At 39.9% G+C, this 26,481-nt stretch overlaps 1 protein-coding gene across 4 annotated transcripts in view; it reads right to left on the bottom strand.

Annotated features, from left to right (window-relative positions):
* LOC307021948 (zinc fingers and homeoboxes protein 2-like) overlaps positions 1–26,481 on the bottom strand; it is a 207,550-nt gene that overhangs the window by 87,975 nt on the left and 93,094 nt on the right. Inside the window, exon 3 of one of the 4 annotated variants that reach the window (XM_079654492.1) lies at positions 1,840–1,928. The exons of 2 other annotated variants lie outside the window; for them this stretch is intronic. The gene's annotated coding sequence lies outside the window, so the exon portion shown is untranslated. Of the gene's footprint in view, positions 1–1,839; positions 1,929–13,481; positions 13,501–26,481 lie in introns of those variants that run through there. One more of the 4 variants, XM_079654494.1, reaches the window with a different exon arrangement.

The raw sequence follows: 26,481 nt of genomic DNA, 5'->3' as shown, positions 1-26,481 counted from the left end.
AGCGAATAACAAAGAAGGAAGGAGGAGAGACACTGAGGTAATACAGAATGACAGAAAGCATGAAGAGAATAGGGAGGGGAGGACACGATACTTTCAGATGGTTGAAAGGGATGAAGGGAGGAAGGAAGGGAAGAAAGTAGGGAGAGAAGGAGAGCACTGAAAGGATACATTGAAGAATGAAGAGAGGGAAGAACGAAAGGGAGGATGAAGGCAATAACTATTCAGAGTATGAAATACATGGAAAAAGGAAGCTAGGATGTAGGGTAAGATAAGAGATGAGTAAGATATAAGTGATGAATGGAGGAAAGGAGAGATAGAAAAAAGGAGGGAGGAAGATACAGTATGAGTGAGGTAACAGGGAGAGGAATCAAGTTAGAGAAGGAAGGAGGAATGAATGTACTAAGGAAGAGAGGAAGGAGGATTCAGGGAGGAGCAAAGGAAACAAGGAGTTTGTAGGTAGACATTAGGAAAAGGAGGGAAAGACAGAGGGAAGAAGACATTAGATTGCAAGGAAAGAAGGATAGAGAGACTAGAGGAGGAAGGGAAACGAGGACGGTCTCAAATTGGACAGAAGGGAGTCATTAAAAAAGGAAGGAAGGGAAGACAAAAGAGGGAAAGAAGAAAGGAGGGAAGCACCAGGGGATAGCAGGGAGGAAGAGGAAAGAGAAAGGTAACAAGGGAGGAAAGGAAGGAAGCAAAAGGAAAGAGAGAGGAGGGAGGGGAATAGGTTGTCAAGAGACACAAAAAAGAAGAGTACAAAAATGGAGGCATGGGGGAGAAAAGAAGGGAGGGAAAATCACTCAGGCAGACGGAGGAGAATGGAGGAAGAGGCATTTCAGTGTAGGGAGGGAAGAAAGGAGAGGGAGGAAAAGAAGGAGAAGGAAGGAGAGACGGGGAGGAAAAGAGGAGAAGTGTTGGGCTGGAAGGCCAAATAATGGAGCTGCTCATCTCATGGTGAATTTGAATGGAGGCTGAATTAATTTAAATCTCATCACGGCCCGCCCTCTAATACCTTATCAGTTCTGCACGGAGACAAGGGACGTAATCGCATTAGACCCGCCACTCTGCTCTGCTGCACACACATGCACGCACGCACGGACGCACGCACGCACGCACGCACACACACACGCGCGCACACACACACACACACACACACACACACACACACACACACACACACACACACACACACACACACACACACACTCTAAACCAACAGATACACACTACCTGTGCTGGTATGTGTTGCCTTTCACACACGGTGCACATACTGGAGAGCACAATTGCACGGCAGCGGGTGTGTGCACGTATGTGAGTGTGTGACTTCAAGCTGATTTGGCACGTGCATGAAAACCAAAACACACACACTTCACAAAAATGTGAAAAAATGCCCCCATGAGTACAACTCAGAAAGACAACAGCATGCATGTAAAGACACACACACACACACACACACACACACACACACACACACACACACACACACACACACACACACACACACACACACACACACACACACACACACACACACACACACACACTGGGTGCAACAACACACAGCGTGTATACACACTGACAAATAAGTGTAGAAAAACACACATAGAGCTGCTTCACACACACACGAACACACACACACACACACACACACAAACACACACACACACACACACACACACGCACGCACACACACACACACACACACACACACACACACACACACACACACACACACACACACACACACACACACACACACACCCCCACACACACACACACACACACACACACACACACACACACACACCAAGTTGTATAGAGCTGAGCTAGCGCAGTTACCTTCTAGGGGAAAGGCTCATGGGAAGTTATGCACTCGGCTGTTGACATTGGCTGCGGCAGGAGGAGCAGCTTTACTGCGCGTACTCATGCTGAAATGTACACACACACACACACACACACACACACACACACACACACACACACACACACACACACACACACACACACACACACACACACACACACACACACACACACACACACACACACACACTCTAAACAAGATGGCTGGTGAGTTATAGGCTGTACAGACTAGCTCACACACTCTGATGGATGGGAATGTTGTCTATCAATAAATGTGTGTTTTTTATGATCAGAAAGGGAAACTCCACCCAACAAAACAGACTGACAGGGGTTCTGTTGGTTTTTTATTCCTGGTGATAACAGGATGAGCGTAGAGGATGTTACTTTGATAACAAACGGATTCAGTCGGTGACTCAGGTTCTCTGGTTTTAGTCCCTCAGAATCAATAAAAAAAAGATATATTTTGTGTCTAAATGTATATTAATATTGGTTATTTGTGTTATTGTTAGAGCGTTGTTCAAATTGTCTGTGATGGCATGTTGGAAGGAAGGCATGCTGTATGATGATTATAAAGTCATTTCTACTTGTCTTCTTAGAGACATTGAACGGCATTTGTGGTCCATATAGGTGCGTTTTTTTCCAAGTGTAGTTGTAAGGACATACCAGATTACCAAATTCGGAAAGCAGACCATTTTTCAGCAATTTGTAGGGTTTTGGTCCAATGAGAGTCCATGAGAAATAATAAAATAAACATTGATTGCCCTTTAGAGTAACATCGAACCCTCAGAACTGTTAAACCATGACCACAATCCCAATAAACTTAACAAAGTAGTAACTTTCACCCATAAACGATCTTTTCCTGAACTTCAACAAGTTGTCTTTGTGATTTTAAAGAAAATTCAGATTGAACATAGTAAAAAACTTTAAATTATAGTGTCCGTCCAACATTTTTTTTTTACTTGTAGTGAAAACCACCCTTGAATGATGGTAGACTAAAAGCTTTAGGAATCCAAAGTACAACATATAATAAGTACCCTGTAAAGCGAAACCTGTCTCACGCTCTGAAATCTGAAAACTTAAAAGTAGGTTTATTGCCAACTGCCACCGCCAACCTATGGCTTAACCTTCAGCAGCGTTTTTATCGTTTTAATGTAATTGAAGACAACTTTTAATCAACGACGAAGGTAAGACATATTGCTGTATTCGCTACCTAGCGCCACATGTTGTGATGTCTGTTTTTGTTTCTAATGTCGCGAGTTCTTATCATGGAGGGATGATATAGATACCTATCGATTCTGTGTATTCTAACAATGCTAATCGATATGTTGGATGTGCAGTTACAATAAGCAATAAGGGTGTTATACCTTGTTTTCTGTGCAAACAGCGTCAGCATTTTTTCGCTGGGGGCTCAGAGGCTCAGCGTTAGCTTTGTGTTTTTTTTTTGCAAAAACAATAAAAAAGATTAGTTAGCTGATTTTCTTCCGGTTACATGGATATGAAACATTCATAGTTTATTCAATCTTAAGAAGCCCTGAGATGCTGTTTCCTGCAGATGATGCGTTTTTCCGCCCGGGGGCGGGCCGATGGGGTTCAACAGGTTAACAGATGTTTTCACTTTTAAACAAATGTTTAGTAATTGGATTAAAGCTACAAATTAGCATTTTTAGATAAACAGTTGATCAAATGATGGCGTAATGTGGACGGGGTCGGTCTTCTGAGCCCACAGAGAGTGATTACTCAACTCTGTAGCTCTATGGAGATCTCAATAAAATGTAAAGGTCCCAGGTCATGCTTTTCCGGTTATTAGCCGTCCCCTTGTGTGTTATGTAGCTTTTTCTGCATGTAAACGGTCTGCAGAGTCACAAAGCCTCAAAGTACACCCTGAAGCGAGTACAACTCTAACACAGAAAAGACCTGTCTATGCTGCCCCAGAAGGCCTCGTTGGAGATTTCTCTTTTTCCATTTGTTTCTTCCTGGTCATAGCTCCTCACACATACACACTCACTCAGCCTTATCTTTTCTCAGCCGCGGCTACGCGGATCCCCACACACACACACAATCACAGCCTGGCTGTGAGTGTGTGTGTGCTCAGGCTGAGTTCCGAGGTGTCTCGCAGACCCCACGCAGGAACCAGGAAATGACACCACTAATCCAGCTCACACTGTCCACTCCTCGAGCCCTACAGGGCGGAGCAGCGAGCCTCGCAACGTCCCGCCAACAGGGCACCCAGACCCCACGCAGCATTCTCATCTGTTTTTCATTACTGGTGTCATTTTCTGGTTGCTAACAAACACCATTGTAACACATAAACACTGGTGTTCTGCTGTAACGGTGGTGGACTCATCAGAACAGAGTGGGCGAGCTGACCAATCAGAGCACAGCAAGCCGTTTAGGACAGAGAGTAAATACAAATACTATACAGAGGTGCTGTATGAGAAACCAATGTGATTTTGGAACATCGAACAATATAAATCTATTCTAGTAGACCTCAACGATGGAATTATGATCAGTAGAAATGGCCATGTAATTTAAACAAATCACAGTTTTTCTTTAAATTGATAATCAGCTGGATTATAATTTCTCCAGAAAAGTGTTAGCGGTGTTGTTAAACTAAAACAAAAAAAGTTGAATTTGAACCATAAAGGAATCAAAGTTAATAATGTACAGTTAAACAACCGCCACCGATATCCTTTGTCAGAGTCAGCTACAAATAAGACTATACCTAAATGTTTTCTAACATTGCTCTTTACTATATAAAAAAATTAATAAACGGTTTGCTTCAGAATAAACCTATAGACATTTTGCCAACTTGCGACAGGATCCGAAAAAAGACCAGCTATCAGAAGTAGTCGTATGACGATTAGCTCAACTTATTGAGGTGTACAATAATAATTAACTTGACATCGATAATCAATAAAAACCAATCTTTCTGCAGATAAAATGAAATCCACTGATTCACTTGGTATTTAGTTAGTGCATCCCTGTGTTAGCATCATTTAAATGCGAGAGGCAAGACATATTTAAGGATTAGTGTTCTGGCTTGTGTGTGGAAAAAAAACTTTCTAAGAAAGAGAGACGAAGAAAAAAAACAGATCTCAAAGCTGGCAGGTGAAGATATTCAGAGGTTGGAAAATGTTCATAGAAACCAGATGAACTTTGAAGGTCTTGTGTATGAGATGTACTGTTAGTGGGAGGTGAAAACCACAGATTCCTTGAAACACAAACACATGTGCATGACCTAATGAACCAGCCAATGACTCATATGTACAAGCTTGTCAAACTTTCCTGCGGTTTACTCTCCGTCCAATTGTCTGCTGGCCGCTGTGCATTTAAACAGCTAACCAATGTAAACCTGCTGTGGTCATGTTTTCTAGGAACATCATTTTTGAATGATGCACCGAAGCAGCCGACACAGGGCGAGCTTTCAGTAAGTTCATGTCTCTTTTTGAAAATAAATATTTTAAGCGGAGAGCATGTCTTTGTGATGATGAATACTCTTTCAAAGATCTGAGTTTTCCAGTGATTGAAGATTCATTTAATGAATTTCCCCCATGAGAAAAGGCCGCTGTCCATTTAATTTGTAATTTGGCCACAAGCAAAGCATTTATGTCAATGAAAGGGACTTGATTTGGCTCAGAAATATTATTAAATGTCAATTCAGTCATTTTTTATCATCATTAAACTCTTTCTGTTAAGACTCCGGATCCATCTACCATCTTTAAAAATAAACAATCAAAGGTAGAAATAAATGAAACCAAGAAAATAAAATGTCTTTATAAAAGAAGAACAACTAAAGTTGAACAGACTTTTTCACAGATTTGATGGTCCAATGGTTATACTTCCAAAACTCAAGATGCCTTGTGATGATGTGGAAATGTACGGATTATAGCTAATGAAGACTTTGATTGATGATTGAAGGGTCGACCCAAGGTAAATACACACAGAATGAGCTTAATGTGTGTGTGTGTTTGTGTGTGTGTGTGTGTGTGTGTGTGTGTGTGTGTGTGTGTGTGTGTGTGTGTGTGTGTGTGTGTGTGTGTGTGTGTGTGTGTGTGTGTGTGTGTGTGTGTGTGTGTGTGTGTGTGTGTGTGTGTGTGCGTGCGTGCATGTGTGTGTGTGTGTATAAGGGAAAATGTCAGAAGAAAAAGTCCTGTTTGTCTGAATGTAATGGACATTTAACTGGTGGCACCCACATTTCTATAAAGAGAAAAGATAAAGAGAGTCCTATCCTTCATCTTTTTCTTATAAGCAGTTGCCATATTTTAAACCTCTATGATTTATCATTTGTGTGTACTGCACATAGAAATGATTAATATGAAAAAAAAGCGTCACGGACCTACTGTAAGATTACGATTGGTAAAGCCAATCCAACTCATAAAAGACAGTATGTTTGACACTATTCTTGCATTATCAATCTGAATTCGAGCCTTCCTCTAATTTTCCCATAAGATAATGCTAATTGATGAAAATTGTAGGAATAACGACGGTAACAAAAGACAAAGTCAGGTGATATACGATAGTGACAAAGTCCACCAGACTTAACCTGTTAAGCCCTGAGCCTGTTTTTCAGGCCTCAGGCTCTAAAATGACATTCCCAGAACAAATGACTATATCTTCACTTCTAAAATGGTTAAATTAATAATCTTTTTTCTCAAAGCAATGATAAACCTGTGAGTTGGATGTAGAATAGTCAGAATCAATATAGCATTTTTTTTATTTTAAAGTAAATTCAGATAGAAAATAGTGAAAAAATGTACATTATAGTTTCCGTCCAAAAGAAACCATTACTTATAGTGAAAACCACCCTTGAATGATGGGATAGTAGAGAAAAAGCTTTAGAAATCAAAACTATAACATATAATAAGTACCCTGTATCAAGATTGATGCAAAACAAGTGACATTTGACCTTTTTAGAGAGGTTTAGCATAAAAAAAAAAACCTCTGGGGCAGGGCCGTGGGAAGTAGGGGTGCTGAGGGTGCTGCAGCACCCCCTGGTGGAGGACAGGGGATCTGCACTTCCACAAAATATCATATAAATATAATACCAAAAAAACGAATTTTCAGCCTTGATGTAACAACATTTCTAATTAAGTAAAGATAACACCCTTTTCACCCCGGTTACATTTTCCATTTGCCCTGTACGATGGGCGCTGTAGTGATGAAAGTGGGGGATGTTGGCTTATCAGGCGCCCGCAGCTCACAGCCAAAGTGAGAGAGATAGAGAGAGGGAATACCGCGGGGATACCGCGGGGATTCCGCGGGGATACCGTGGGGATACCGCGGTACCGGCGGGGATTGTTGTTAGCTTCTGCTGCGCTAACGGATATAAGAAGCCGTTTCTACATTAATATGGAGGGAGAGTTCTGTCCTGTCAGACTGAGAGGCTCAGTGAGGTAAAGGACTCTGATTGTTTAGATAGTTTACTTTATTCTAAGTTATCTCAGTGAGTCTCAAACGTTTTGATCACAATTTATGGAAACAAATATTTCCAAGGCACTCCTTTATAATTATTAGGACAAATAAAAACAGGTTTGAAATCATTCCAATGTATACTATAGGACAGTAAACCAAAAATATTTGTTTAAAACTGGAGAGATTTAAAAATATGCATAAATAAATAAATGTTAACTGGTAAAATAAGATATGAATGAACAACACAAATAAAATAAGTTACATTTATTTGTTATTGGCTATGATAGGTTATTGGAAATGTTCACATATTTGATGAATAAAATGCAAACCGATCTTTTTCATATGGGTGTTTAGAGTTGTACCCCCAAGATCAGTCTCTAGTAATTGGGCGATCAAAGTGCACCAGATTGAAGCATTTTACTTTAAAATGTTAAAAAAATCTGAACCCCCTAGAGGATGTAAAGTTCAGCCCCCAATTAAAACATGTTATAATACTAAATACATTTGAAGCCTTTTTATATAAGCTGACCACCATATCAATACGTTTCTCTTTTTGTAGTGTATTGGTCTTTTGTAGAGGTTTTTCATTGCCAGCTAAAATCTTGCCTATAGGGCAGCAAATTGGTCAGAACCAGCCCTGGTGTCATACCCACAGCACCCCCCATTTGAAACATGTTCCCACGGCTATGCTCTGGGGTCATTTGGGTGGATTTGCCATATCTCTGGCCCCCCTCGGTCGATTTTGATGATTGACACCTCTTTTGAACCGTTAGAGCCAATAGAATTTAAGGGAAGTTCCTCAAATCCATTTAAACATTACCATTGAGGAGTGAGAGTGATGCACACGCAGTTTCCCAAAAACCGGAAGCTGGGTTAGCTCTCATAGCAGCTAATATGAAATCTCCGTTTTTGACAACGGCGGGGGGCGGCGCCAGAGATTTTCTTTTGGGGGTGCTGTGGGGTAGCTTGATGTTTCATAGAGGGTGCTCAAACATGTAGGGTTTCCCGTTAATGTACCGGGCGCTGCAGTGGAATGTTCTACTGCAACACTCCACACACACACACACGCACGCACGCACGCACGCACGCACGCACGCACGCACGCACACACACACACACACACACACACACACACACACACACACACACACACACACACACACACACACACACACACACACACACACACAGTGACTGTTACAATGAAGGCTCGATAATCAGCTCACGGCATATAGGCAGGGGTAAAGTGCTATTTTTTTATAAGTGGGGGGTGGACCTAACCTCCTCTAGGGGGGTCTGGGTTGTTCATGGTAGAGTTTCTCTCGGGCCAGGTAGCACTGTATTTTGCTTTGTGCTTTTGTGTTTCAATTGGTGATATAGTTTTGTTTCTGGTGTTTTATAATTTGGTTAACTTTCAACAGGGAGAGGACCCAACCCTTCACTACTATAGAGAATAATTGGTCCTATGGACGGATTCCAGTCATTTAAACAATATTTTAATGTAAATTTGACTTTCCATTGCGTAGAATGACCTTTGTGCTTTCCCTCTCAGTTCATTTATTGGTGGGTTAAAACTCCCAGTGGAACTTATTTCAAGTCTAGATTGTTTTATTCTGTACCGTTTTCTATTTTAAGAGTTCCTAATGTGAGGTTATTTATGTTTCTCTGAACTGGATCTATTTGGAAGATACTTTTCTTTGTCTTGTTCATGTTTACTGCCAGGGCCCAGGTCCGGCCTGTTGCAGCAGGTCTGCTGTAATCATAGTTCTGTAGGAGATAGCAAAACCAGGTCATCTGCGTAATGCAGGAGTTTGATTTCTGAGTCATCTAGAGTGAGGCCAGGTTCTTCAGAAGTCTCTAGGATAGTGGCTAATTCATTGAAATAGATGTTAAATAGAATTGGACTCATACAGCAGCCATGTCTCACTCCACGTTTCTGAGAGAAAAATGTTGTTCGTTTGTTGCCAATTTGTTATAGCGCACTTATTGCTTGTGTACATTGATTACATTATTTCTTGTTTTACCCCCTACATCTGATTCAATAACTTGGTAAAAAAGACCATTGTGCCAAATAGAAAGGAAAGCCTTTTTGAAATTTATGAAGCATGCAAATATCTGGTCACTGTTGTCACGTGTCATGTGTTTGTTAATTGAGGTATGTAGGGTGTCAATATGATCTGAAGTGTGGTGTTTTGGTATAAATCCAATTTGTCTTTTACTCAAGACATTGTGTTTGGTAAAGAAGTGTATGAGTCTGGAATAATACATGTATAACAAACAGTGGGCATTCAAGTCCTTACATGATTCAGTATTTTGTCAATAAAGAGCTTGTTAGCTCTTAGTTTTGCAGCACATCGTTATATTGATTCAGTCTCTCTTTCCCAAAACAAATAATAAATGCAGCTTTATTTATACTGTGTTTTTATTAAATTAGTGGCAACTCAACATTTCAAACCCAGACCTTTTTATCAGTCACATAATCAACACTTATACTGATCAAAATCAACAGATTGAGCTACTGTAATAATATTAAGAATTTGCTGACAGTAAAACAGGTTGACAAACACAGAAAATGCTGATTTATTTTTCGCAATCAAAAGTATAATTTTGCAACAAAACCAAATAAACTGCATGAATATTTTGCAACAAGTTGGATTTTTTTGTTGTTGAAATAAATCAAAATGAGCTTTGGCCAAGTATGTGAACAAGTTTGAGGAATTTGACATTCCAGTGAAATCTATAACGAAAGCCAATTTGTTATGATGGATTATCAGTAATCATTTCAAAGTGACACAGAGACATTGGAGTAACCTTCAGCAGCGTGTAAATGTGTTGTAATGCCCTTGAACAAGGACGCTACCTGCCGAATTTGTAGTCGATCACATAAAATCCCTAGGAGGAGTTTGTTAAAGTAAGGAGGGCGATAAATAATCCATCGATATAATGTAGCGAGCAACCTACTGTCATGATTTCAGACCCTTGTTCTGTGCTTTGCAGGTCGTTCTCCCTGTTATGTGTGTGTTTGGCAGGGTCTTCGCCGACCTCTGGTCTCAGACCCTAATTACTCATGCTGTTATTTACACCTCCTGCTTCTCCAGCTGCTCACACTTTAAGATCTTTATGTCAGATATTGATATTAAATCAGAATCCAGATTAGTTTAATTCAACTTTAATTCACTGTCATCTGCAGCTGGAGGTGCTCTGCAGGCCGGGAACCCCCCACTGCTCCATCATAGTGGGTGATGGAAATGTAAAATAATGACAATCAAACTATCTGAAACATGCTATATATGAGTAAATATAGTGTGTTTCTTGCCTTTTTTCTTATAATTTCACAATAAAAAAATTATGTCACATGTTTATGAATTATGAAAAATAATTAACCAAATACTTTAAATGAAGTTTTCAACCACTTTACTGATGTGAATTGGTGCTTTTCCGTCCTGTCTTTTTTTTCACAATTTGTATTTGCACATAAAACACGTAAAGTTGAAGCACAGCTAATTGGATTATATATATATTTTTATACTTGGCTAAGGTGGAAAGGTTTGCGTATGGAAGTGTAATGGAAACAGGCTAACTTAGCTTGGCTAAATTTGCTAACTAAAACTATTCTTCTCATGGCTCCAGTCTACACTGATCTGATCTGATCTGTAAGCTTTGTACCATACATACCAAGAACTTAATGAAATGTCAGATTTCCATCAAGCTTTTTTTATTGTTTTCTTACCAACCTATTGGTCACCTGATTAAGCAAACTATAAACAACTCCTTATCACATTACCCTCGTTCAGTGGTCATCAACCAGTCGATCGCGATTGTGATGCGAGTAGATCGCACACCGTTAAAAAAAAAAAAGGTAGCATAAGAAAGAAAAGTAAAAATATATATATATATGTATTTTTAAGTATTTAGATGTAAGTAAGCCTATCATCCACCACCCCATTAGCAGATGCCACTTGATTGACGTATCCTTGAGACATTCCCTGTCGCTCCCGAAAGTAATAGACTGACTTAAAGTAATGCTGCATATTTTGGAACTCACTGCACTTATGGTAGATACCAACTACAACAACACATATTTTACAGTGATTTAATTGTATTACACGTTTCAAAATGATGCCAAAGTAACTACATACTGATACCGGTTAGTAAAAACCATGAATTAATGCTTTGACAAGTGTACACACAAGACGGCAGGCAAAAAACCTTTTAAAATGTGTGTTTTCTTTATGGAGATTGGATCCATCAGGCTAAGCTAACGTTGTAGCTGCTCCGTCCAAACTCACAACAACGTGATTGTCTGTGGTTTGTTCATGTTTAACTTGTGTCCAGTTTCTGAACAGATATGAGGAGCTGTGAGCTCTGTGTGCTAACTGCTAACAGCTAACGGCTGATGTTTTGGTTTTCTGATTAAACATCAGTGACGGCAGGCTGAGATCCTCACCGCTGATTGGCTACCGCGCCATTCACATCAACCGCGTCTGTTTGCGTCTCTGCATTGACTTTACATGTAATCGCGCCGCCCCCAAAAATCGCATTGCGTCCGCTGTGAACGCACCAATGGTCTATGCACAAAAAAAGAATGTTGTTAGGATTTAGAATTTGTAAGAATTGTGTTAAAATAACTTGTTTTGATGTTAATGTTAAATGTTGCACTTGCATGAAGCTTCAGTGGATAAGCCTCACAGTTAAAATGGCACTTTATGTTATCTGCTCACTGCAAGATGTTATTTTTTTCTGTGTTGTTGTTGTTGCTGTCAACAAAATAATGTACCCATTCAGTCAAACAAATGGAAAATAAGCTACATAAATTTATATTTAGGATTGTAATGAAGGGAAACTTAAAATCATAGGTATGATGTAAATATATATATTTATCCTTTTTGACATGTTAGTTATGTTGTGTTCTTGGTTTAATCAAATTGGAAGTTGCAAAAAATGATTTGATGTAATTCAGATGCAATTAGCCATAAAAGGCCTCAAATTGGAAGGCTGTCTTTTTTCACTCAATTCTGTAGGTAGATCTCGCAGTTCACCAAGGCCGAGGTCAGGGATCTTGGGCTTAAAAAGGTTGGTGACCACTGCCCTAGTTGATGGAAACAATCATTCATTTTCTTATCCTTTTAATTTATTCTATTCTGTGGACATTTGCAATGCATTTTGGTGAATGCCAAGCTAGTAAGTAGAGTGATAGTTTAGGACAAGGTGGCTCCTCCTGCATTGCTTGGTGACATGTGAAAACCCAGCCTGTTTCTTTTAAACACGCTCTGCTCCCTTCCACCCAGGCTTCATACTCTGTACTTTGGGATAAAGAGATTTTTATGAACTGTTTCAGTGGAATACAAGTGAACATCTAACTAGATTGACCTTTTATATTTGGCATTTTACACACTCATGATAAATCAATCAGCAAACAGGACTCTACCCTAAGTTAACCGGGAGCTTTTTAGAGACACGCCTCCTTCGCTGAACCTCCGGATTTAAAGACACCAACCCTTAAACACACACACACACACACACACACACACACACACACACACACACACACACACATTCTTTTGTAATAAAGCGTCAGTTAATAAGAGATGGATGGAGGAAGACGCTCTGGCTGCCAAATCAGTGTTTTCACAGCCTGAATCACAGCTTACCACTGATACTGGCCCAGGGAGGAACACACACACACACACACACACACACACACACACACACACACACACACACACACACACACACACACACACACACACACACACACACACACACACACACACACACACACACACACACACACACACACACACACACACACACACACACACACACACACACACCATATCACAAATGCAGACAGTCACACACAGCTACACTTTGTTCTCCTGCTGCTCTGTCTAGCCACACACACACACACACACACACACACACACACACACACACACACACACACACACACACACACACACACACACACACACACACACACACACACACACACACACACACACACACACACACACACACACACACACACACACACACACACACACACACACACACACACCCACACACACACTAAAGTGTTCACACTGAGTGGAGAAGAACAACAGTCGCCATCAGAAAGCCTTCTTCTTGGAGCAACACATCTCTCTCCCTCTTTTTCTCTATGTCTACCTATCTCTCTCTCTCTGTCTCCCTCTCAATCTCACCTCCGGTGCAGTTTGGGCTGTTTCCATGGCAACGAGCCGAGTCCCATGGTCGCTGGAGGGAGGGAGCACTACCCCGCTCGTCCTGCCCAAATATCAGAAAGGGAAAAAAAAGAAACCCAAAAAAAGATTTGCTAAACACTCCTTTCAAACTGTGGGCTGTGTGTGTGTGTGTGTGTGTGTGTGTGTGTGTGTGTGTGTGTGTGTGTGTGTGTGTGTGTGTGTGTGTGTGTGTGTGTGTGTGTGTGTGTGTGTGTGTGTGTGTGTCTTTCTAATTCTATTTTTCAGAAAATGACTGGAGTGGCTACCAAAAAGCCGTACCAATGTCTGTCTGTCTGCGTCTTTGTCTTGGTGAGGCAGACACAGTTCTGCGTGGGTTTAGACTCTGATGATTATTACATATTGATTTACACATATGTCCAATCCACAATGGTGATTAGAGATATGTAATTACTGACAGCGTTTTTTGCCAAACTGAACGTCCAACAATCACATTTCAGATCATGTTTCTCATTATATGACATATATATATATTTATGTTCAGGGTCACACATAATTCAAAAAGATTTGGAAAATAATTTCTTATGCTTTTTCTATTTTTATTTTTTTTTCGATTTTAAATGTTTTCATTTTGTAATGAGGAATACAGCTAGAGGGGATATTGTATATAATCAAATATATGTATATGCTCTTAAGTATACCAACAAGAACGGTTTGATGATGTGTTATGGGTGATATTGTATATATAATAATTCATATTGAAATGTAAATGACTATTTATATGCTTTAATGACATGCTCAAATTGCTGGTTCAGATTGTCCTCATTCCAGACGTGCAGAAAGAAAGAACAAATAAATACAAATTGAAAGAGAAAGAAAAAATTATTCAGAGATAAATTAAAGTGAAGAAAGAAAAAAAACACTAAAGAAATAAAGAGAAAGAAAAAGGAGGATTTTGTGTTTCGCAGGGCGCAGATCGTGCGTCTCATTTTTATTCATTCATTCTTTCAACAGGCTGCCCGAAAGGAGAGGAGGATAAGAGGGGGAGATAATGGAAGAGGGAGAAGGGGAGAGAAGGAAGATGAAGAAAAAGAGAAAGGAAGTGGACAAGGAAATGAAAAGTTGTGGAAGGTAACATGGAAGTAATGGATGATGAAGAGGGGGGAAAGAGGAGGGAAAAGGGAGAGGGATATGAAATGATTGGCGATCATTTGAGTGGAGGAGAAAGAGGAAGGGAATTACAGGGAGGAAGAGGAAGGAAGGAAGAGAAAGAGGAAGGGAATTGCAGGGAGGAAGAGGAGGAAGAGGAAGGAGGACAAGACTGCAAGGAGAAAAAGGGAGAGGCAGAAAGTGAAAATGAAACAAAAGGATGGATGGGAATGAGAGGAAGGAGGAGAAACATCGAACTGAGAAAGAAGGGAGGGGAAGGAGAAATCAAAAATAAAGAGGAGTGTGGAGAAAAAAGAAAGTGAGGAAACTGGAAGAAAGGACAAAGAAGAAGAGAGGAAAAGAGGAGGGAAAGAGCAGTTGGGACAAATACTAAGATAAAGAAAAGGAATGAATGATTAAAAAGAGATGAGGAAAGGGAGACCAAAAGGAAAGGAGAGGTAGGAGGAAGAAGAGATGGTGAGTAAGGGACTCTTTGTCTTTCATTGCGTTTCCTACTCCCTTTCCTCAAAAGGTTTCATTCCTCTCCTCAAACGTACTTGCCATCCACCTTTCCTTTTCATCTCTTCCCTCCGTCACTTTTCTCTCCTGCTTTTGTCTCATAATCTCCCCCCCCCCTCCCTCCTCTTTGATTCTTATTTAAAAAGTCCCCCCCCCCTAACTCCTGCATCCTCCCGCAGCGTCTATTTGTTTGTACATCAATACTTTCTGGTGGCAAACTGCGGCTTCTTCATCGCTCACATGCCAAGCTGAAGCCTGACACACTCACTTTCCTTTTTCCTTTCATTTTCCAGCTTCTTTAGTGAAGCGCGCGGACGCTTCGACAGGTAGATGTCAAGTTCATCTTTCTGTTGTCTGCAGAGATAAATACCCCCCCCCTCCCCAAATCTCCTACAAAGAAGTTTAACAAATTCAATCTGATTCAAAATATAAGAACAACAGCTCAATAAATAATGGTAATGAAATAAAATGTTGACAACAAACCCTTAAAGGTGTGTCTTCCCACAGTGAATTAGAGCTCTTTTCTGGACTGTATACAATATGTGTTCCTGAATAACATAAAATTAAGGATATACTAAATATAAATGTATAGATTTTTATAAAACGTTGTTGGTGTCATGATGGGTCGTTTCAAACCAAATGGATCTACATTTAGAAACTAGAGATACAGCGACAAATCATTCTTCTTTTGTTGCCAAATCCTACCCACAATGCACTGTGAAACCCTGGTCAGAGATTTTGGTTAAGCACGCTTGGACACACTTGTTGTTGCCATTTTACTCACAAAGAAGCAAAGTCAGCTATCCATAGGTGGTGTTGAAATGGACAAAAACTGATATATCTTTCATTCTCCAACAGCGTTTGCAGCATTGGTTTTTATGGTTTTGTCATAAAAGTGCTGCAAAATGAGACTATTTGCATGAGACTTCTTATGTTGCAGTGGAGATCTTAGGGCCACCGTATTAAAAGCTGTATACAACTCTTCTCTCAAGACATAGAACTTCCTAACACTGGGAAACACACCTTGATTTGTAAAATCCGAGGGGATTAAAAGGGCCCTATCACGCTCATTTTCAAGTTCATATTTGTATGTAGTGCCTCTACCGGGACATGCCTCCATGCTTTAATGTTCAAAAAGGACTTTTCTCATATTGCCTCCCTCTGGAGGGAACACAAGAATGTTAGCCTTTGCAGACCATTGACCTGCACTAAAGCCTATAGAACACACTACAGGAGAGGGAAAACCCCAACAGGTTTACAGTAATAGGTCTTCTGTAAGATTAGGAAGGGATCCAGGTTAAGGCATCATTAAACCCTTTGTGTGTTGGAATGATCAGACAAGACCAAGATGACAAATGAAAAGTGTCTCTGTGCCCTGCCTTCAGTCGTTGGCCCGTTTTCCTCACGTCCGTTTTTCTTCTTGCTCACAGAATCACTTTAGGTCGACAGGAAACATTGATTGGAGGTCTATAACAGGACATGCACTTCTTCAGTGGTTCAACTAGAGCAGAGTGTGATCGGGTTCGGCAGCTGGACATGAGTGGATGAAACACAATCTGCTAGAATAGAGTGGAAAGTTATAATGACATCCATAAACATTATGAAATTAACACCCACAGAGTTGCTCTTTTTGAAAATGATGATGTTTTTGGGATATGTCATGAATGCAGCAATAAATGTTTGAAAAGTCAAACTCCTCCTTATATAACCTTGGACTGGTGAGTATCCTTGACTTAAAGAACTCCAACTGTCGGAATAACAAAATGCTGTCGTTGAAAGACTCTCTTTCATGTGTTGGAGTTCAACCTCAAAAGCAAATAGTTAAAACGTCCAGATATTAATAATACAATAAAGACAGTACCATGAACGCCAGAAGGCATTTCAAAGGTTGTACTGAAAAGAGAGAAGGAGAAACACTCATCTTAACCAACATATTGTTGTTTTCAAAGCCAGGAAAGCCCTGCGTACATCAAGAAACCTGGGAAGTCCTTACTGCCAATATACTGCTGATTATATAATAAAGTCTTGTTGCTGAGAAAAGGCTCTGTTGAATACAGAAACTTACAAAGAAGTCAATACATTCAATACAAAATGTAACACACTTTAAGGGGAACCTATATCATTTGAAGCTACAGTAAGGGAACAATCAGAACTACTGTTAGGCAAGTACATTCCCAAACAAGATGTGTGGAAGGAATGGTAACTTACACACTAGTAACAAATTGCAAAATTGCAACTAAAGTTATCTTTAAGTACAATATAAACCAAAGAAGAATTGCTCAGATCGAAAATATGTTGAACATATTTTAATTGAGGGTTTTGCAATAGGTCTCCATTGTCAGTAGGTATGTCTGTGTACGAGTCATGTGTTATTATGCGAAAGTGTCTTTGAGTCCAGAATGAATTTCCGTATGTGGACAATAAAGTTTTGTAGCGTAGCACTAGTCTTTTTAGTTGCTGTCTTGCTATTGGCCTCTGGTGAAAAACTGGCGTTCAGACTGACTTGCTGCATCAACTCAGCTATATTAATACATCCAAGATTACACCCCTCCAACCAGTAATAGCAAAGACTTCCCCCTGGAAAGTTGGAAATGAGTGGAACTGAGTAACTTTTGATATGAATGTAATTCTGGATAAATGCTTTACATCCTGTGTCGCTGCTACACATTATTCTGCACGGAGAGTTTTCCCTGAGAAAATGGCAAGCATGGAGGGGACGCGTCCTGTGTGATGTTCATGGCGGATGGTACCTGCTTATATTTCCGAGAGGATTATTAGACATGAGGGCAGCAGGACAACGTGGTGAAATGAGGTCAACAAACTGACACAACCTGACAGTGCATACAAACAGGGAGCTGAGTACAACAGGGTAACAGGTATGTGCCCACTTTGGGAACTGTGCAATAGTAATTATGTAAAATAGGTAATCATCTTTATATTGCATCCGTCTGTATATTGGGTGTGTATGAATTTGTGTATGTGTGCCCGTTGTTTATCATTAACTGTAAGTGTGTTTAAGTCCCTTCTACTTTTTGATAGTAAAGAGAACAACAGACATCCCATCAGCGATCCCTTTAACACAACCCCTCTATATCCAAACACACACACACACACACACACACAAACACACACACACACATTAAGGAGCTCCAGCCAAGCAGAGAAAATAGTTTGGCTGCACATCCTGTACCGCTTGTTTAAGCTCCACACTGAGAAACACCAAACTCTCTCTGTTTCTTTGTCTCACTGTCTCTTTTTCACTCTATTTGGTTCCCTTTGTCCCTCTTTCTTTCACACACTTTTCTCTCTCACACACACACGCACGCACGCACACACACACACACACACACACACACACACACAGACACAGACACACACACACACACACACACACACACACACACACACACACACACACACACACACACACACACACACACACACACACACACACACACACACACACACACACACACACACACACACACACACACACACACACAGCTTGCCGTGTGGACAAAGCATTCTTTCAGTGCAGGTTTTGGTCAAGCGGCATGCTGGTGATACTCAATGAGAGCGAGGAGCTGATCCAGATCTGACTGTCTGGATGATTGATCGAAAATAATGTAGTTTAATCTAGTTGGAAGTTATGGGGTTTCATTTATATAATTTCAGCATGACAAGGATCAGATGTTCACCTGGCTGACTGATCTTCATGACTTTGAACAGGCTTCATATTCCTCTGTTTGATTGATTCTAGAGATGTGGCTCACAAGTGTTTTGTTTTTGTTGACTGACATATGTTCAGGTTTACTGACTGATGTTTAGGTCGAATTAACTCATTTACAAGAGGAGACATTTCATTTTAGATTAAGACTTGAGATTTGTGGTGAAATGTAACTAAGTACATTTACAATTAAAATTGTTAAGTAGACAATTACAGTAATGTACTGATTATTTCCACATTATGCTACTTTATACTTTTACTCCACTACATTTATTTAACAACTTTAGTTACTAGGTACTTGATGACGTACAAATGTGTGTCATAAATGCAACATAATTCAAATTGCATCATCAATGCATTATACATGATATATAAATCCTTATATATGTATATTTGATTCTGAAATGAACCATTCTACATAATGGGTACTTCTACTTTTGGTAAATAAAGTGTATTTTCACTTGAGCATTTAATTGATTGCAAGACGTTTACTTATAATAGAGTATTTTTACACGGTAGTATTGCTACTTTACTAAATGTTTTAATTTTTTGTTGTTTTTTGTACTGATTGTAATATTAGCTCTTAACCTTATTCTGGCTACTGTTTAGGTTTAAGATCTAATACATTGCTTTTTAAGTTTGACTTGATTTTAAAATAGAGTTTATGTTAAAATAAAAAACATTTGGCTGACTATTTTTTTTTATTATTTGCTGATTTTCTATAACCTATAAAACATTATTTTGAATGTGTTCACTCTTGATTTGTATTAGTCTGCTTGACCTACTTTGGGTTTCACTGACCCTGTTTAAGTTTATCACATGATTTTAAAGTCTGAGAAAACCAATCTCCATAGTAAACTTTTCTGTTAGATTTTGTAATAACCAGTTCAAGATTTGACTGTAACAGAACGATATTCCACTGGCGTGTCTGTGATGATACTTTTGAAAACAATAAAGGAACGTTAACTGCCAGGCTGATGCAATCCATGTGTAAGTATATATGTGTGTGCAAATACAGACTCGTGATATGATGCAATCATGGATTAAAAGTGTGTGTGTAGTTGTGCGTCTATAGATGTTGTATGTGTATACATTCAGCATGTGTGTATGTATTTGAGTGTCGCTGCAGTATGATGCAATGTCATGCAGCACCGCTAGCAGAAATCAGCCACGCACTCCAATAAACAGATATACTGGCACTGGGGATGTGTGTGGGAGCGGGATGGAGTACTGTACTACTGCAAAGTGTGTACTGTTGGTGCGTGAGCGAATGTGTAAACAAGTGTGAAAGAGAAAGAGAAAGACAAAGTGTGTGTGTGTGTGTGTGTGTGTGTGTGTGTGTGTGTGTGTGTGTGTGTGTGTGTGTGTGTGTGTGTGTGTGTGTGTGTGTGTGTGTGTGTGTGTGTGTGTGTGTGTGTGTGTGTGTGTGTGTGTGTGTGTGTGTTTGTGTGTGTGTGTGTGAGTACTATTACACATGCAAAAAGGAAGGGATCTTAGCAGGAGGTGTATTAGAGCAGCAGGGGAGATGAGAGTGTGTGTGTGTGTGTGTGTGTGTGTGTGTGTGTGTGTGTGTGTGTGTGTGTGTGTGTGTGTGTGTGTGTGTGTGTGTGTGTGTGTGTGTGTGTGTGTGTTGACCAGCTGGTGTTACACATGTGGACATGTCCCACAGAGCCAGGGACTCCTGCAGAGAAGCCCACTTCTACAGGGGATCTTTGCCCAGAGTGTGTGTGAATGTTAGTAATGTGTGTCAGCTTTTAGTCTCTCTCTGTGTGTGTGTGTGTGTGTGTGTGTGTGTGTGTGTGTGTGTGTGTGTGTGTGTGTGTGTGTGTGTGTGTGTGTGTGTGTGTGTGTGTGTGTGTGTGTGTGTGTGTGTGTGTGTGTGTGTGTGTGTGTGTGTGTGTGTGTGTGTGTGTGTGTGTGTGTGTGTGTGTGTGTGTGTGTGCGTGCGAGGGCCTGCCAATTTGTGGTTGTGTTATGAATGTGCCACGTACGTATGAGTCAGTTTTTTTTTATATATGTGTTATTAAACCATCCAGTGTCAATACAGTGAGTGCAGTACAATAGAGAAACAGACTACTATAATTCAGCGTCAATAGAGTGAGTTTAAGTTTCAGTAAAAGTTTGATGAGTCATGACATTGTGCAGTATATAATTATTCACATATTAATTTGCATTTTAAAAGTATATCATTCAGTGTCCAAAAAATGTGTTGCAATTGAATCAGTAAGCATCCACTAAGTCAAAACCTTAGTCAGTGTATTTAAGCCCCGAGCCTGTTTTCCAGGCCTCAGGCTCGAAAATGACATTCCCAGAACAAATGGCTATATCTTCACTTCTAAAAGGGCTAAATTAATAATATTTGTTCTCAAAGCAATGATACACCTGTGTGTTGGATGTAGAAGAGTCAGAATCGATATAGAATTTTTTTTATTTTAAAGTAAATTCAGATTGAACACAGTAAAAAAATGTAAATTATAGTTTCCGTCCAAAAACAAACATTACTTATAGTGAAAACCACCCTTGAATGATGGGATAGTAGACTACAAGCTTTCGGAATCCAAACTATAACATATAATAAGTACCCTGTATCAAGAATGATGCAAAACAAGTGAAATTTGACCTTTTTAGAGAGATTTAGAGAAAAAAAACCCACCTCTGGGGTCATTTGGGTGCATTTGCCATATCTCCGGAACCCATTGGTCGATTTTGCAGATTGACACCACTTTTGAACCGTTATAGCCAATAGAATCGAGAGGGAAGTTCCTAAAATACATCTAAACATTACCATTGTTGAATGGGGTATGTGCAGCCAGAATGCCCAAAACCGAAAGCTGAGTTGTAGCTCTGATAAACTCTAAATGAAATCTCAGTTTTTGACAAAAAAAATGTGATGGATTATCAGTAATCATTTCAAAGTGACACAGACACATTGGATTAACCTATGGATTAACCTTCAGCAGCGTTTTTATCGATGTAATGCCATTGAACACAACTTTTGGTCAGAAAACAGCAAAGGTAAGACGTATTTGCCGTTTTGGCCCCGTAAAGCTAAGTTGCGTGTTGTCTGGTTTCGCCTTTGCTGCCCTGAGTTTTGAAGTCGTGGAGTGATTATAATTATACCATTGTAACCTGTGGAATCTCAGCTTTCATTTGATATATTGTTTGTGCAGAACTGATGAAGTATACAATATTTCTATTGAGAGTTCTGTGCTTAGTGCCTGAGCATTTTTTTGCTTAGTGCCAATTCAGAGGCTTGATATTACCCTTTTCTTTCGTTTAGCTAAACGTTTTTCATATTGTCTGATAGCTGAGTTTCTTCCCGTTAAGTGGGTATGACACATTCATAGTTTCTTAACATTTAACAACCTATTAATTAACACGACACACACATGCTTAATCTTCAACATATCCTACACACACACAACCATAAAATACACATGACATGTTCTGTTACACTAACACACACACATACACACCACCCATACACACACAGCATGTTGATACATCTCTTGCTGTATCTTTTTTTTGCTGCTTCATACTTCCTTGTTTACAGCAGTCTCATTTGAAGCTGGAAAACACACTCTCCAATTCTATTCTTCTTCTTTCGGCACCCCTCTCCACATCCAACCGAACAAAACCTACTATGATACACACACACAAACACACACACACACGAACAACAGATGGGTCTTAATCTCCTGTTGCCATAAACAAACACAAACCAAGAAGAAGCAGACAGAGAGACCGCTGTGTGTCGGTGTAACTTCTTGTCATCTAACATCCTGTTAATTCCTGCGATGGCGTCAAACAAGATTCCTTTAAGTCCCACACACACACACACACACCCCCCCCCACACATGCACGCACACACACACACACACACACACACACACACACACACACACACACACACACACACACACACACACACACACACACACACACACACACACACTCACATACACACAAACACACACACACACTCACTCAGAGGCATTGGCCTTGGACAGAGATGAACAGAAAACGAGCCAATGCTGCAGCGATGTAAGGGTGAACACGTCTTTACTTTCCATGCTGTGGTTCTTATCGATATGTTGTATTAATTAAGGAATTATATTAATGAATGCCTCGCAACACATTATCCCACATATTACATGGCCACATACTAAATAAAACAATGATTTGCCACACAATATTGATTTTAAATGATTTTTATTGACTTAAAAATGATTGTAATGCTTCCAATAAAAAAAAAAATACTCAGTTCCACGGCAACTGCATTAAAGGTCACCTATTCTGCAAAATCCACTTTTTCATGTCTTGCCTTGTCTTACATAAACATGTCCCCTCTGCGTTAAGAGATTCAGAAAGAAGATTCCCTCACTTTTTGTCCTGATCCATTTATTTAAAAACCAGTCTGAAAATGAGCTGATCAGATTTTGGCAACTTTGTGATGTCATAACGTTTTTTTGGCTTATCTAACCATTAGCCAATCACCAACCAAGATAACCCCCCCCCCCCCCAAGTTATCACCCGAATCTCCTCCTAGAGCACCAGTGTTTCCCATACATTCACTTATTTGTGGCGGGGCACCATTGTTTTCTTTTTAACCAAATCTCTCTCAGAGGGGCGTGGGGAGGGGCTCCTTATTTTCATCTAAAGTAACAGACAGAGAATCAGCACTTTTGAAACAGGGCTGAAACAGAGGGGATTATAGGATGCTGCAATGATCTGTTTGGTGTTTGGAGCCAAACACTTCAGAGACATGTTCTGTATATATCTGAGACCTGTAATATATTGATGAAAAACAGTATAATAGGGGACCTTTAAAATGACGGCAGCACTGATCAAGGTTTTCTGTGACTGTCCAAGTCTGTTCACAGTTCCTCTTCCACTAACAAGTCCTTAAACACGCCAGAGCCCATACCGTGTCCCTGTTAGTGTTTACTTCCTGTCTGTTTTCTTCTGGTGATTTCTTTGACATCAAATGCTCTGTCTTTTAACCTGTTTCGTTTTGTACCTTTATCCTGCTTAGCAACATTAATTTTTGGCTTAGCAGAGTTGTGTTATCGATTATTAACAACCTCTGAAATGTCCAAATTGAGCAATCAGAATCGAGTATTAAACTAAGAGAAGCAATAAAGGCTGATACAATTGCTCTGTAGTAGATATCAAAGTCAATGAAACCCGCGTCTTGTACAATGAAAGATCCTTCCAAATCTGACTGGAAAACCTACAGAAAAGTGTCAGATATTTACTTTGCTGTCTCATTTTGCATACTTACATGTGCTATTTTGAGTTCATAAGTGTGTTCTAATGTGAATATGGCACAATGCAGTGCAATATGAGTGCCCTAATAGTGCACTTGTAACGGAATATTGAACATTTTGAGTCACTTTTGCGATACAAATAATGTCTGTGTTGTGTTGTTCAGCTAATAGCTGATTGATTGACTTTCGAAAGCAGCTACCTGACTCCCTGAAAAAGTGTCCTCTGCAATCTAGAGCCATTTCAAAGTATGATGACTGTCTTTCTGAAGCACTCTTCAGAATTAAACACCCTGCCTGATGACCAAAACAAAGGCTGACTGTTATAGGTCTGTTCAACCTGCCTGCTCTGCTGCTTCTTAAAGATTTAGCCGAACCAGCTGAACCCGGGAGAAAGTGCTCGGAAGATATCAAAGTTTCTGTAAATGCTTCACTGCTCTGCTGTAACTGTTCACACACCCCCAGGGAAGAATTACTTGGAGTGAATCAAGATGATGTTTCAGAGAAAACAGGCTCTGGTCTCTCTTAGAGAAAGTTAACAAGTGTAATGCTTTGCAGACGTAAGATTGATAAAAGTTCCTCTTTCTGCACTTCTGATACGGTTAAGATGGATAATCAGTAGATATCAACTAGTTTATACAGGTTCACTGTGAGAAGGCTTCAGTTTGTAGTGTTGATCAGATATAGGAGGTTTTGTTGTGTTCAAATGCATCACTGACAAGTACCTGAACTCTTTCTTTGAGGGAATAATTTTTACCCATTTGATCTTGAAAACCAACTTTTAAACTCAATAATGGAACTAGACTATCCTGAAAAGTTCAACAATACTCAAAGGCTATATACTGTATATTATCTTTACGGAGCAAACATTACAATTGGTAAAATGGTTAACATGATCCAAACAATGTTTTTAAGGTTCGGTGTGGACACCTACTTTCATCCAACTTGGTGCCCACAGTTTTTGTTTGGTCCTATTCCGTTTCAACAAGACAATGTCACCATGTACAAAACTCTATAGAAAAACGGTTTTCCCATTAGAAGGAAATTGGCTGGCCTTCACACTGTTTCCCGACAACAACCCCATCCAAAACCTTTGGGAAGAATTTCTAAAATCGACCATGAGCTAGAACGTATCATCATCCAACATCAGTTTTGGACCTCACCAAAATCAAAAACTGAACCCTAAGTTCTCTCACCCTGACCACACTCTTCATCAAACTCGGCCCTCTCTTTGATCTAAACTTCATATCTATAACGTTTTATGAAGCTAAATCGGGCCAGGAGCCGGAGGAAGGGATAAAAACTAAATGGGAAAAATTGAACGATGTGCACTATGTTAGAAATATATCAGACATTATATGCCAGGTATTAGAGAGTTTTTAAACCACACATTTGGTTTTAAACCCATCCCTACACATTGGATACTTTTGGTTGATTATCCACAACATGAATAAACATACGTCAAACTGCTGAAAGGACCCACACATGTGAAGCAGGCTGCCAACAGTTGTGTAACAGCGTTCAGGGTGGAATTCTCCTTCAGGCATACACACAGAAACTTGAACAAGGTCCGACTGTTTCTGTTGTTTCAACCCTTGAGGAGGATTTCTGTGGAATATGCACGCAGTTCTAATGCAAGAAAGACTCTCAGATATTAAGATGACAAAGAGGGAATCAACAAGGATAATATTATACAGATGGATCCATGGTCCAAGTGCTCCGTACATTAATAGTGTTTCTTGCACTGAGAGAAAACCAGGCAAGCAAAAAAAGGGTTGAGTTCAGTGTGTTCCCAAACAAGCTCTGATCCTTACATAGTTATACAAACGAAAATAATACACCCTAAAACTGTTTGGAAAACTGTGTTGTACTGATTGAAAATAACAGAAAATGCTTACAAGAAAAATCAAGAAATCAAGACAGATTTTATGGCTGCACTGCTGTTTTTGTCTCTGTCTCTCTGTTGCACCACCTCCGTCATCGGGGAATTGTTTGGAAAATCCTGCAGAACAAATGGATTGTTGAAGCGTTAAGTTTACATCAGAGAGTCTCTCTGCTCCTTCCTTCCTTTTCATCCAATCTCTCCATCCATCCTAGACAAGCTCAACCCTTCTCTGCACTCATTCACGTAATTTAACAATTCATCTTTGGACAGTAATTGGGAGTCAAAATGCATGAACATAGGCCAGAACTTGACACAAACCAACTGTAAACAGACCAGAGAATTAGCTGTGCAGGCGTGCTATGAGTTCTCTTGTTTGTCATGTTCTATCACCACTTCCAAAGCTGACAGAATCTTCCTTCATGTTGTACTAATAATTGCACTAAACCTACAACAAGT

This window comes from Notothenia rossii (assembly GCF_949606895.1).
Source record: "Notothenia rossii genome assembly, chromosome: 10".
Taxonomy (NCBI): Eukaryota; Metazoa; Chordata; class Actinopteri; order Perciformes; family Nototheniidae; genus Notothenia; species Notothenia rossii.
The sequence above is the reverse complement of the archived record's forward strand: the minus strand, read 5'-3'. Positions and strand labels throughout refer to the sequence as shown.